General features: G+C 34.6%; 1 long non-coding RNA gene across 1 annotated transcript in view; it reads left to right on the forward strand.

Moving 5' to 3' along the window:
• Positions 1-366: 366 nt before the first annotated feature.
• The window catches only part of LOC149798406 (uncharacterized), a 38,114-nt gene continuing 24,794 nt past the window's right edge, over positions 367-13,686 (forward strand). The window contains exon 1 of the long non-coding RNA XR_016421626.1: positions 367-502. This is a non-coding gene — a long non-coding RNA (uncharacterized LOC149798406). The remainder of the gene's footprint in view (positions 503-13,686) is intronic.

Consider the following 13,686-nt stretch of genomic DNA (forward strand, 5'->3'; position numbering starts at 1 on the left):
TTATTTGTTTCTTTTTATTTATTATATATACACTTAAACCCATCATCTAATCACGCATATATGTATATATATACATGTGTGTGTGTGTGTGTGTGTGTGTGTGTGTGTATCTATAGCACAAAACATGGGCAGATACTCCTCTGATCCAAATTCGATACTTTCAACTTTAAAAAAATATATTCGTACATAAACTTCCTGATTGAATTGATCCAACATAAGAAAAATCGCCGAGTTTGCATTTTGCAGTTTACAAGTGGAACTGATTTATAGTTATACGACAGTGACCCAAATAATACACTTAACAGGACGTGTACATTTTTACTTCCCTGTTGGCTAACTTGGGGGATCAGTTTCGCACCTACAGTCGTCACTATTTTGACAAGCTTAAATTAAATTCAAGAAGGGAAAAGAGAAAATGCACAGACAATTAGATCGTGAACAAGTATGAGCAACCAACTTCTATTTCACATCGTATTTTCTGAAGTCTTTCATCTTGGACTAGGTAAGTTTATACCAAGATGTATGTCTTTACGTCGCATACGACTGATCTTAAAGTGTCAAAATGCGCGATCAAGTCAATTTTAATCACTTTTGTATCTAAGTACAGGACTATGAATGGGATATTCCTAAAACAGTCTCGATACTGCGTTAGGTAGGTAATGAATGTTGTTGTTTAGGAATAATACCGTATTTCAGTACACGATATACTCTATACAAGGTGGACAGTATAACTGATAGAAGTAGAACCCTATGCAGTACGAATGGTTTAAAACAATATTTCAGAGCATTGCAAACTGAACTAAATGATGTTTAACTTAGCTGTGCTTGCACGGTAACCTCCAGTGTCAGGTAAAATACGTAAACGGATGCTTAGACTTTACATACGGCATATATTTGACTCAGTACTTTCTAGAAATAACGTCCATTTAAACTCTGGCATTGGATTATTTCGATTTATTTTGGCACAAAAGCAACATGAGCGGAGGTATGCCATTTCGGTTTGCTGGTACTCCTTTAATTGCTAGTGTTTCTTTTGTCCTAGTGTTGAAACTATCAGGAACTTATTGTGCGCAGTCCAAGAAGTGTCCAAATAGGAGGAAATATCTTTGATAAATTACCCTACATGTAGATTGAATGTGTCTTAAAGATATAAAGACTGATCTCTGTATAATTGTCTTGTACGAAAATCTATTTTAAATTAGTATTATCCTTGGAGTTGTCAACGATATTAAATAAAAAGCAACCCAAGTGTTTTGTGCAATTCAGTTGGCTCCATTTCGGTTTCTGAAAATATAGCTATGACAATAATTTCAAATGGGAATGGATACATTATTGCCTATGTCACTGCACTAATAAACAGTTAACACTAGTTCCTTTTTTCCCCACAGTTTGACACAATAAAAAGGGGAGAAAAGCGATTGTGAAAGGCTTTTATTAGTATAAATATACACTTTTTGGGACATTGTTATAGCACCCGTCTACTTGAAGCATATTTAAATTATCTATACTAAAAGATAATGGCCGGGTTGTATTGGATGAGTTTTCACATCCTTGCTATTATCTTAGTTCAGTCTTTAAAAAAAAGTTTTATTTTCCACAACAGTGCATTGCCTTCAAGTGAGCACGTTGAGTGTGATACACGATTCAATTAGCTGAGCTGACAGCTAATTGATCTACAACGTTCTGTTGACATACATAGTATCCCGAGGCGGCAGATACAGACTGTATCTATAATTCTGTCGACATCTTTGCCATGATTATGCGAAATTGCCTGTCGTTAATAAATACATGCTTTCAATAAAAACATTTCTATGTAAGCAAACTTGTAAATAAATTTGCTAAGAGGTGTTACATATATTTAATACATGTTGTGTACCTGCCCTTTGTCATAGTCGTAATTAAAGGGTGTAGAGTTTTGCGCTCCTGTCTTTCATTATTCTTGTAAGCAGTAAACAAAATACTGATTACAATTTAATTTCAAGGTCAAATCTTGCTTGAAAATTCATAACATTTTCCATTATTTTTTCAAAAGTACATTCGTGAGCATAGTCATGTGGGAATGTACATTGATTAAATGCTCATTTTATTTTACTCCGTTAACGTTGTCAGAACCGCTCAGTAGTTTTCCATACTAAACGACTTCATATTGCACGACACGTGTGAACAATATTGTATGGTGTATTATATCTAATTTGGTTGCAAACAAACAATGTACGTTTATGTTGCACACCCTTTAGTTTTCGAGTTATTACATCTTTGTGTGAAAAAACTAAACAAATTGTTTCGAACATTTGAAAGTAGAGATGCTAAAGTTAACAATATTGATGGGTTCACCGTGTCAGATATTAAAATTTCAAACCAGCAAACGAATGAATGTGATATCTGCAATGTCACAGGTGAGACAGGTAGTAGTTGAAAATACGTTTGTGAGCATTTGAACAGTTATTTAGGAGAGATATTCGTCACGTTTGCAAATAGAATGGTTCAGACTATAACCAGTGCTCTGTAGGGTCTATACAAAATAGTAAGTAAAGCATAGAGGCCAAGGACAATTGCATATCCATCAGAGACGTAACATTTTACTAATCAGTTATGATACTAAATTCGAGAAAATAATGCAACTGAAGGTTTTGGTATGCAACTTTGAGTCTCATAGCCAATAAGTCAAAACGGGGAGAAAGAATCGTGTCTGCTGGCTAAGTGGACTGTCACACAAGCGATCTGCTTTAACATTTTCCCCGTTTTAATATGTGGATAGAATATTAGGCTAGCGATTGAAGACAAGGCATTAATCAATTCATTCATTATCTGGTATGTATTTACATTTGAGCATCTTGAATTTTCTCAAAATGTACTTTCTTACTTCTGCTAATCGGAATGACAATCCATTTTATGGGAAACCTTACAGACGCCGAAACAGTTCTGTAAGTCATACTTCTTTCCCAACTAAAACAACATTCTCTTTACTGCCCGAAATTGACCCCAAAAATCCAGTTCATCATAAGCACAAAAGTAAAATTGAGTTGGATCAACATAAATATAAAATTCATTCATTCCAGACCAGTGGAAAAATGTATTTTCCAATGCGTTTTCTTTCGAAATATGACTCTAAATTATAATTTTTAGTAGACCAATACGAGATGTTTTTAAAAACTAATGTCGAGGGCACAACGAAGTTCAAAGTCGCTGGGCGTTCTTATGTGAGCATTAATATTGTTACTATGTATTGATGAATCTACGGTTGTGTGTTTATTTTAAAATAAAGCAAAAATTAAATTACTTTTTCCTTGTTGTATCTTCCTTTATTATGAAGCCTTAGATATAAAAATTAAATGAGTATAGAATGTAAAGGTTACTGCATTTGTATGGAAAGATATGAACTCGTTTTTGGCACTCATACTGCGCTCCATAGTCGACCAGTATTTCTTAGACAACACTAGTTCATATTTTTCTTTTGCTAAAAAACATTTTCATTACTGTTTCATATCAGCGTTCGGGAATTATGATCAACCTTTATGTTTTGTTCAGATATAATGTGAGAATAAGTATGTATTCATTTTATTAACTAAAATTACAAAGTGCTCATGGAAATTATGGACTTAACCACCATTTTTCATTATCGAGAGCACATTCAAAGACATTCTGGATTTTATAACTGTGGTACACCAAGATACTCAAGAGTATTGGTCCATTATAAAATACATGACTATCAGAATTCATTCGGAACATTCATATTTTTGGACCAACTAAAGAACATTCAGAATTCTTTGCGATTTAGTCCACAATACTGTAAGTGTTTTTTTTTTAATTTCCACTTACTAAGTAGATAAATAAATTATTTGTTACAGTGTATTTAAATTATTGGTTTTAATTCCTTGCTGTTACACATTTCAGTTCCTGGGATTGTAACATAATTGAGGTATCGTTGAGGATATGAATCTCTTTAAAACAGCGTAGTCATTAAAAATGTCTTTAAAATTTGTACAAATGTTGTTTCAAAAATTTCATTGTCCTTAGTAAATATTTATTTTAATCTGAGAAATCTTTAGTGAAACTAAGAAGCATTCACAATACCATGTAATGTAGAGAAACAAATTGTTTGAAGACCGACCCAGAAACGGTTAAAGTCTATAATAGGACGAGTTCCTTGATCTTGTCAGACATTATGATCTTTCTGAAGCGAACATATCTTTAACAAAGAAAGATAAAAAGAATATTTTGGCTTGGTTTGAGGTGGGAAAGAAAGCCTTGGACGGCAGAGCTTTCGATTTGAGTATTAAGTTTTGAATGGCCAAGACTGCGTTGGACTTCTTTATTATAAAAAGCATATTTATTGGCCAAGCTCGTGAGGTCTACAGTTCACTTCCGGAGACCTGGTCATTCAATATATCTTGAAGGGTTATGGCTTGGCACTTAACGCATTTCAACAAAGGTTTAGGAATTGAATAATATAAAACTGAACAAGCGTATATTGAATTTTGATGGGGTAAAAAGAGCTACTATTTCATTGGAGGTGCTAAGCATAGAAGGCTGATAAAGATTATGACAACTACATACATATCATATTAAATGAAGATCTTCAAAATTACATTTATAATAATTCAAGACATATAGTGATGATACAAAAGTAGAAACTTTGGAAAATGCTTGCTCTTACTACTGGTGATATTTCCTTGACTCAAAAAGTTCGATTTATCTACACTTCTACCCCTCATTAGTCCTTTGGCATCAATAACTTCAGTCCCTTACGACTACCTCCAAATTTCACTCTCATACAACTTTGAGAAATATTACATCTGATAAGACTGGATCGTAAGTCCTTATCTCGTCATATTTGCACGTATTGCAGAACAGAAAGTCATGTCATTTCTTTTGGCTTCAGACTGAAAATTAATCAACAGAATATAAATAAGGTTATTCCATATACTCTTAATGTAAAGAAGTTAATGTCGAATTCTAATATTGAAAACAATATAATGGTTGGGTATAAAACCTAGTCTGTTTCGTTTGTAGAAAGTTATGTGCCATTCATTTCAAAAGTTACTATATCATTTATTGGTAAGTATGCCAAGTATATCCCTATTAAACTATTCAGGGACAGTGGAGCTTCTGAGAAGTATTCTTATAGTTAAAGTTTTTTTTTTTTTATTTATTCGGAAAGCACAATGAGGCTATTTTATGTTGATTTCCATTGTGGCAATTTGTTATTAGACTTAGTCTAAGGACCAATGACTGACAGAGCACTGACTTCTTTGCCTATTGAGGTATTCGTTTATTGCCAGTCAATAACCTATCTAGAGACAAAGTCGCGGTTAATCCACCTTTAACTGAAAAGCATTGTTAGGAAAGTTAGTGTTTTTATTTTGAAATCCACGATTTGTATTCTGCTTGTGAACTTATCAGAAAAAGCCCTTTATGGCTAAAATATTCCTTTAGCTAACACACGTATGGGCGAGTCTTTTGATGAAGTTAGTGTTGATTTTAGTATTGATAAATCATTAGATACGTATCACAGTTACCATATTTTTCTATTCGATCTCTCTCTTTTTCTCTCTAAATCTCTCTCCTGATCCGGGTGACAAAAGACATTCAGTCACCGTTGAACAAAAAAGATCCTTCTGTTTATTTCAGATGGATATTAGTGAAAATAAAACCAAACAGGTGCCAGTTTAATATTTGGTGAAAAATATGGCCCTTATGAGGACACGGACACCATCTGATGTACCAGTTCGTGACGAGTGGTCATTGAGTTAATTCATTGTTATTCCGGGGTCATATCTAGAGGACTTTCTTAGCATAGCCGAATAAACTCCTTAGGCTGGTCATTTAGGAGCCAGTACGAATTAGAACAAGATTTATGAATCCCTTTTACTGGACGAAAAGATAAAAGGGATGTTTGCGAACCTTCTTACACTTATTAAATGGTTGGAAGCCCAATAAGATGATTCAACACTCATTTACAGGTTATTCCTGCATTGACGAAACATTTAGGAGAATAACGGTAGACGGTTGCGTTCCCTTACCGAAGACCAAGTCAGGCAACCAGTAATTGTTGATTACTATGTATGCGTCCACAAGATACCCAGAGGCAATTCCTTTGCAAAATATTAAAAACTAAAACCATAGTAAAGGCTTTTTCAAAAATGTGTCTCTTCTGATCAGATTTAAAATGTTATATCTGTAGTTTTATAATACGTTATTCCTGAAATAGGCAGCCAGGAACTAAATCTTTAGTCTGAAAATCATGGCCTATGGAAACATTTCATAAAATTGTTATGAATATGATACAGTAATATTCCTTGATAAATGTTAGTATTGTGATAAGAATGTCCACTTAATGTTGTTTGCAGTTGGAAATCGGTTCACAAATCACTGGGTTCAGTATTTTTTAACTAAATTTTGGACTTCATCTCCGTTGACCGTTGCATGCAATAAAAGAGAAATTTCGTTTACATGAAGGTGCAAAAAACTTATCCTTTTTACTATGTCTCTGATTACAAATAAAATTTTTCAAATGCTTGTGCGGTAGCAAGATCTAATCTTCATCCACTCAGTCAAGTATGATATTATTGTATAACATAAATACAAAGAAAATATGTTTTCATCTTGGTGATAGATTTCTAACTCTATTTCGCATATCTAAAAATCCACTACGGGATAGTTATTATGGTCTGGACACAATTGAAAAGAAATGAAATGACTTCATTTGTTCTATCGAAACACATTATAGGCGGACATAGGAAAAACGTTTCATATAAAGTTGTTAGAGTGTTTTGGCAGTGACAGCCCAGTTAATTATTCTACCAAATCAGCTGTACCTTTTAAGAGTTTAAAGTGTTGAATTCAGATATTAATTTATAGGAATTATTTATTTAAATTATTAATTGCAATCACAAAAATCTCATTGAGTGTTGGACTAAAACACTACTATGAGATTATAAGGAACTTTATTCAAAGACATTCTGGACTATACAATTCTGGTGTTTCAGAATATTCAAGACACATTCCACAGCATCAGATTCAAGACTATTGATGCTAATTTGGAACAGTCCTTACTTTTGGACTTGTAAAGTGACTCAGAATTATTAGAGATTTAATTCACAACAATGTAAATGTCTTAGGAATTTTCATGTTGTATTCTAGGAAAAAAGTATTATTTGTAAGAAATGTTAATTTCATCCGTATTACACGCACTCTTCTATGTATTTGGACACCTGTATTTTTTTATTTATTTTTTTTGATTTACTGCCTTTCCAGTTTATGATCATTTTCCTGACGTTAAAACATTTTGAATGAGCAGTTAAAGAAATACTGGTATAATGTCTTTCTCTTGATCTTAAAGTAAGTTGTCCGTCGTCATTTTCGTCTCTAATTTTGTGCAGGAATTTAAGAATTACATATAAAAAGAGAAATATAACAAGAAAACAGCAGCAGAGGGGGTGAACACACCAACTTTTAGAAGGGTCCAAATGCCGAAATAAGCTTTCCTAAAATAGGATTAAAATGACGTAAATTACCTTAAAATCAAAATATTCTAACAACGTTGAGTCTTCTCTCCAAGAGAAACTCCTGGTGGGTTAGTTCATTTTTTTCTTGGACTGAAAACTCACCAAGATAGGCGCGAATATATTACGAAACGAACCAACTTGAGGTCGCACCCCTTCTGCTGCTATTAACCAAATATTATATTAAGACCCACACGATATATTGTTATGGGATCATGCAATGTATTGTTATAAATCCATGTGGTGTTGACTGTGGTCGCGAAAATAAATTTTTAAATCTAAATATATCCATGTCACCGCTACACCAAGTCTGATGAATATTTCGCAACGTATGCATATTGACTCCAATAAACACAACTAAAATATTACATTTATCTCTGATCACTTTTGGTATTTGTGTGTATCGCTGAGTAACATAAATCACATCATTGTTTTTATGTCTTCCTCGAGAAAATATTATAGCTGGATTCGATTGTTTGTCCAGCACCACATCATCGTATACAACTAAATCATTAATAAATCATCTACTGACCACGCATGATCAATATCGGTTATAAAATTGATAGTATCATCGCCATCTTTATCCAACAATCTTGCGTTTTCATTAAAATCTTTAAGCACATCGTATCATCTCTGATCAACAACTGACGGAGCTACTAAATACAACTTATCCCATTTGAGCCATCTCGTTATCAAATTAAATAATAATTGCGTCTTACCCTATCCAGAGGGACCTATTATTATCATTCTGATAGGATTTGGTACCGCTGGATGGTGTTTAACTGGCTTTAGCTTTCGTGTCGCTGAGAAATTAATTATATCCATGTTATATATATAATATGAATTTATATTGTTTGCGCTGCAGAGCCAAAACCCAATTAATGATTTGTCCACTGTTACAAAAAAAAAAAAAAAGAATAGCATACGGTGGAAGATGTGCAATATGTAACAGAAAGAAAGTTTGGATTTTACCCAGAATTCAGCATAAAGACGGTGGCTATATTGCTACATTATTGTCAAAATTTCCAGGAACTCCTTGGGCTAAATACCCAAGAGAGAAACATCTTCCTGGATATAATTAGTGTGGTCCTGGTACTCGACTTGATATAAGGCTTGACGGGCCAGAGCAACCAAAACTAGAATATCCCATAAATGATATTGATAAAGCATGTCACGTTCATGATGTGGCTTATAAAAGCAAAAACCTACAAGATAAACATACTGCAGATGTGAAGTTGATTCATTCGTTCAATTCCATCAAAAATAATAATATCAGAGAATCATTAGCTAATTGGTTGATAAGATCCGCGATGAAAAGGAAACTAGCGTTAGGGGATGGTAATGAATTAAGCGATTATTATAATGGAATAAATTTAGTATAGTCCAAGGGGATAATGGAGTGGTAGAGCAGTAATTAGCAAACTCGCTGAAGCAGCAGGTGTCAATCGCTATGTCGCCGCAGCGTGGTTAGCACGACAGGCAATATGGCAAATTTACATGCCACCGCCTAAATTAATTTAGTACGCACATTTCGGTGTCAGCGTTCCTAATGAAGTTCACCAGGCGGATATTCTATTTTCACCACATGATACTATTAATATTGGGATACGTCAAATAGCGTACAAATACGCTTTGACTGTTGTTGATGTTGCAAGTAGATATAAAGAAGTAGAACCATTATCAACTAAAACAGCTCCTGAAGTTATATCTGCGTTTGAACGAATTTATCAACGAAGACCCTTACGATGGCCACGACTATTACAATCTGATCCCGGCAAACAATTTATTGGTCCAGTATCATCGTTGACGAAGCGATATAATGCCAAAATTGGACGAGGACATACAGCAATTCACCGCGATCAGGCAATTGGTGAACGATTCAATCGAACACGTGCTGAACGGTTTTTTGGATATCAATACGCGAAGGAAATAATCCAGGATACAAGATCTCGCGAATGGGTTGCAATACTACCAAGTGCGATAGCTGCGTTAAATAATGAAATTACTCGAACAACCAACATGAAACCCATTAATGCTATTACAAAAAACATATGCCAATACAACGACGCGATTTTTCAGCGCAGCCAGTATTAGGCAATCTTAGTGTAAGATATTTATATGAACCCGGTGAATATGAAGGTGGTAAAAAAAGGAGCCACTGATCCTATTTGAAGTATTAGGAAGCACAAGATATCTAGTATGACAAGATCTACTGGTAGGCCTGCAATATACATATTAGATTCAACTGCTCCTCAACGTGGATTTACACGTGAACAATTAAAAGTGATTCTTATTCTCTCGGAATATTACTCAAGTACTGCCATAACATTATGCAATTACAGCTTACACAATAATTCTTCTGATGTTGTTTCAGCGCTATGATATTTTCAACATCAGGGTCAAAGTCGCGTTTGTTTTTGTCACTTTGTTCATAACAAACTATTTCTTTTTCTTATCATATAATTGTCAATAACATCACTGATGGTTTCTGTAACGCCTGTGACAATTCTTCGCAGCTGAGATATTCTTCTGACTCGAGACACTGCGATATAACCTAAATTTCGATCCAAACTTGCGTATCAGAAATAGTTATCCCCTCAGATGAATGAATTGTCATCCTAGGTTCCAAGGAGATTTGTTCATTTTTAGCGCTTCTTCAACAATATTGACATTAACTAAAACAACATCATTTAATACTAGATTCTGTTTTTCAATCTGTCCTGGTATATCAACGTCGATATTCTGCCGTCGCGTATCTGCTAATCGATAACAAAGCGGCACAGGTAATTTTGAAAACTTATCTTTATGTAACAAAAATAATTGTTGGTGAAGTGTATCACGAACTATCTTTCTACTTGCAGCTATCAAATCGTTTGGTGTCCACGTTTGCAGAAAGTCGTCATGAAAGTTTCTGAAATTATTTCACGCATTACTTCACATTGAATTTTATTCGGTTGTAGTCTGATTAACTTTTTAAACTCTCTTAATTCTACATCAAGTGCTCTATGATCATCAGTTATTTTTTTTCTCATAATCCACATAATGATGTAGCCAATTATGTGGAAATAACCCAACAAAAGGTGGTGGTTGACCATGATTGCCACACATTATCACAACAGTATTTTTTGTTAATAACCAATCAAGGAACATAATTAATATATCTTTAGATACTGTGCATAAATAATAATGTTTTGAATATATTGCTCTCCCATTCGATCAGGGGTCCATGTGTCACCCTTGTATCGAAAAAGAGCTGTGATAAGTACACAGTTGTACTCCTCGTAGTCTCATTTCTCTTGCGAGTATGTGTGTAGGTGTTAAAACAACCATATATGAATTCTGTCCAAATAATTCGATCACTCGAGTCGTCTTACCAGAATCTCCCGGTCCGTTTAAATATATAGTCTTGTGTCTGGATAATGGATCATACACACAGATGCTGCAGACGATAATTTTGATATATAATTGTTTTTATAATAATTATCCCTGATCTCAACATCTGCGGATTCGGAATAATTATAAAAATTTCTTTTTCATTCTCAATTTGCCCCATGATGTATCAGTACTTGTAAAACGAGTCAGTAATTTTGAGTATCCGTTGCAACTCTGACTGCAGTGTCAGGGAATCCATTTATCATCGATAATGCATTTATAGAAACATACGCGAGTATTGAAGATCTTAAATGAGTAAACTGAGGTGACTAGCCATCAATATAACCAACAATTGTACTTAACCGTGTTCTGTCAGATAAAATAAGCGTTTATTCGACTTACAAAGATATCTCTCTTTGTTGCATCGGCGATTATAAAATCATATTCAACATCGTAAATAATTAATCGTGCATGATGTCGTTTATAATCATATGTTCCACCTTGAGTAAATCTACCGAGTAGTCTTCTACCAAAATCTTTTGCGGTTTTATCATCATCAGGTGGTTATAACCAAACTTCGGTCTGCTACCGATATGATATAATTGCCTCGCTTACAATCAACGATATTAATAGTTTTCAATCAAGCATATATCGCAACAGCACTATTGGTGTCCAACGTTTTTCTGAAAAGTGTCTACCAAACCAAACATAACAAATAGGATGAAGACCTTCAGCAAACTCAAATGATATAATACGAGCGAATCCGGTTATATAAAAATCGGATAGTGGTCCATTTACTGACATTCTTGTCATCTCGTTTGTGGGGTGTCCAAAGCTTTTAAAATATCCACAGCAGTCTCCGTAGCCAAGAAAACTTCCCGGATAACACGCGACCATATCAACGGAAATAACTCAATGTAATTATTCTTGGTATTCCACAACCCACCGTGTCCGTATTGACAGCAACTTAATTGTACGTCTTCGAGAAGTTCAAATCGTGTTGTCTTTCACGATTTTTTCTCTCTTGCAACGTGAGTTGCAACTGACGGAACTGTAAAACAATTATTTGGTAATTGCTCAGTATTCTCTGTTGAAAATTTCTGCGCAATATTTTGTATTTCTTCATGAAGAGATTCTTTACTACATATTGCGCCGTTACCATAATAACCATATTGACACAGGATCGTTTTTACTTATTTCGTGAATAAAATCATACATGTTTCTCCCAGAGTCTTTCTCCCGGTAAAATCTTACAGTTCGATCTCGTGGAAACATTGTGACTGCGCTGGTCCAGGCGTAAGCATTATGATCAATGATATTTATCGGAGCTCCTGTTATTGTTTTTATTTTTATTGGGAATTTTAGTGTTATTTCTAACTTTACAAAATCGTTTATTGTAGCCCCTTTATCCATGACTGAATCAGCCCATGTGTTAATGTTTTCACGTCGTACACCCGTTTTCCCTTTTCCACGCGTCGCGTTTGTAAAATCTTACGTTACTCGTTCGGCTACACAATTTATTTTTGAAAATTTCATTAGCTTCAGATTATCACGCTCGCTCATAATACGGTTTGTCAATAACAATCAACATTTTTTCGGAATTATTTTCGATACATATATTATCCAGAAAATAGCTAACTTTTCAAATCTGACTTGTTGAGCAGAAATACGTTTATATAGCGAATTTCTTCTGAATTCGTGTGTTCAGAACTAAATTCAAGTTGTATCTTCTATCCAACTGGGAACAATATATAGTCGTACATTCCCCGTTGACATATATATACTGATGATTTCTCTACGTTAATAAAGGACCGGAAAGAATATATCATGAAGTCTGGCGCGGGACAAACTGTCCTGTGAAAACAGTGTGATAAAAAGTGGTAAATTATATATTTTTATACACGGCTAGCTTTATCATGATTTCTTAAGAATATATCTGTCAGATGTTTCCGTTGCTCATAGCTAAACCATATAATTGTGATACACGACGTCTGACTATCGAGTCCCATGACTGACACCTGTCGATGGTTGCGCATATTTCGCGATTTTTATATATAATTAAGGGCTCCAGCCCAGCTTCGAAACTCAACAGAAAAAAACACACCTCCTCACCACGTCAGGCAACGTGATGGTTGCTCATTTTGCATCATTCACGGGTTTGATATTGGGTGTGTGTTTGTGTGTGTGCATAAATATGTTGAGCGTAGAGAATGGCTCCCGTATATGTTGTGCTGTCCTTATTGTATATACTATATGTTGTGCTGTCCTTCTGCATCCTTCTGGACTTTCTAGGATGTTATATGGACAATCTAGCACTCCACATAAGGAAAATGCGCCGTCCTTAATTAAGATTTATGTATTTTGCCGGCTGTATTGTATCCTTCTGGACTTGCTAGGATGCGGTGGCACGCTAGAATTTCACACAAGGAAATTGTTTACTGTGTCGTCATTTACCCTCTTGAGCCTGCTAGACTGTTATTTGACAGGTTGGAGGTTCATATAGGTGTTTCTGTTTCGTGTGCCCTCTGAACTTTCTAGAATGCGGTGGCAAGCTTGGAGTTCATGTGGTTTCTGTTGTGCAAAATATTTTTTATTTTGAATATATATTTAGTATATAATGAATTACGAAAACATCAATGATATTATTTCTGCTATCACAAATTAGAAAAAGGCGGCATAGATTTATCTAATGAATTAAACCCTAAAATAAATATTTCTGGATTCGAAATATTGGAAGAACGTAAATATGAAGGTGCTACCATCTGAAACGGATCCAATCTGCGATGTTTCAATCACTATCTGCTGTAAA

Source organism: Sinohyriopsis cumingii, chromosome 6, assembly GCF_028554795.1.
Source record: "Sinohyriopsis cumingii isolate HCF-2022 chromosome 6, ASM2855479v2, whole genome shotgun sequence".
NCBI classification, from domain to species: Eukaryota; Metazoa; Mollusca; class Bivalvia; order Unionida; family Unionidae; genus Sinohyriopsis; species Sinohyriopsis cumingii.